Below are 1337 nucleotides of genomic sequence, written 5' to 3'. Positions count from 1 at the left end.
CAGCACTTCATTCATTCGTTCTTTCGTTCGTTCATTCATTCCACAGACATTCTTTTTTTTTTTTTTTAAAGATTTTATTTATTTGACAGAGAGAGACACAGCGAGAGAGGGAACACAAGCAGGGGGAGTGGGAGAGGGAGAAGCAGGCTTCTGGCCGAGCAGGAAGCCCAATGTGGGGCTCGATCCCAGGACCCTGGGATCATGACCTGAGCCGAAGGCAGACGCTTAACGACTGAGCCACCCAGGCGCCCCATTCCACAGACATTCTTAAAGTATCTACTATGTGCTAGATGCTACAGATACAAAGACAACCCCAAAAGGTCCTGCCTTCCAGCATCCTAGAATTCCTCACAGTATATTAGTCATGTATGTGACTATCTTAAGAACAAAGACAGAGTCTTGTGAGTATTTTTGTTTCCAGCTCCTGACAAAAGACCTGGTTGATGAGGGGCCCTCAGCAAATTTGGTTGAACTGATATTGTGTCTAGTATAACAACGGTGCTATGTAAAAATCTCTGTTCCAGGGGCTACAGCCATGCTTCTGGGGGCATGAGTATTAATTCATTCTTTCCGATCTTTGAACTCTCATTTAATAAATGGCACCATTGCTTTACTACAGAGAACTGCTGGAGGGGTTAGATTCATTTTCTTCCCTCACATTAAGAAGCAATTGTGGTCATTCTTTATGCCACGAGCCAGTGAGAGCTCATTTTTTTCCTCATTATTTTTTTAACTAGGTTACATAAAATATGGCACAAAATTTTAAAATCACAAAAGGTATAAAATTAAAAGTTGGCCCTAGCTGTCATCCCTAGAATGAGCAGCTGTCCCCAGTTTTCTTGAGTGTCCATCCCGAGATAGTCTGTGAATTCACAAGCATATACATGTGGGCTTAGGTGTATATCTACACCCACCTGCCCCCATGCCTCCCCCCCGCCCGCCCAGGGTAGTGTATTATACACAACGTTCTACACTTTGCTTTGTTTATTTAATGTTAAACCCAAAAGACCTTCTCACATGATCACATAGATAATATTCTCATTTTTAAATGGTTGGTTATTGTTGTTAAATGGATTGTACCATATTTTAAACAGTCCCTCCTTAAGGCACATTTAGGCTGTTTCCAGACATTTCTTTTATTACTAACAAAGCCACAGTGAATATCCTTATACATATACCATTTTACACATCTAGAAAGATAAATTCTTAAATGTGATGCTTAAATACATTTATTTCAGTTTTTAAATTTCAAGGTGAAATGCATTATTTTTAATAAATACAATTAATTGAAATAAATCCCTAAAAGGGCTGGGCCATAGGACATAAGCATTTTTTTT

The sequence above is a fragment of the Leptonychotes weddellii genome, chromosome 6 (genome assembly GCF_054177405.1).
Source record: "Leptonychotes weddellii isolate Sample4059 chromosome 6, ASM5417740v2, whole genome shotgun sequence".
NCBI classification, from domain to species: Eukaryota; Metazoa; Chordata; class Mammalia; order Carnivora; family Phocidae; genus Leptonychotes; species Leptonychotes weddellii.
This window is presented reverse-complemented; position numbering follows the sequence as displayed.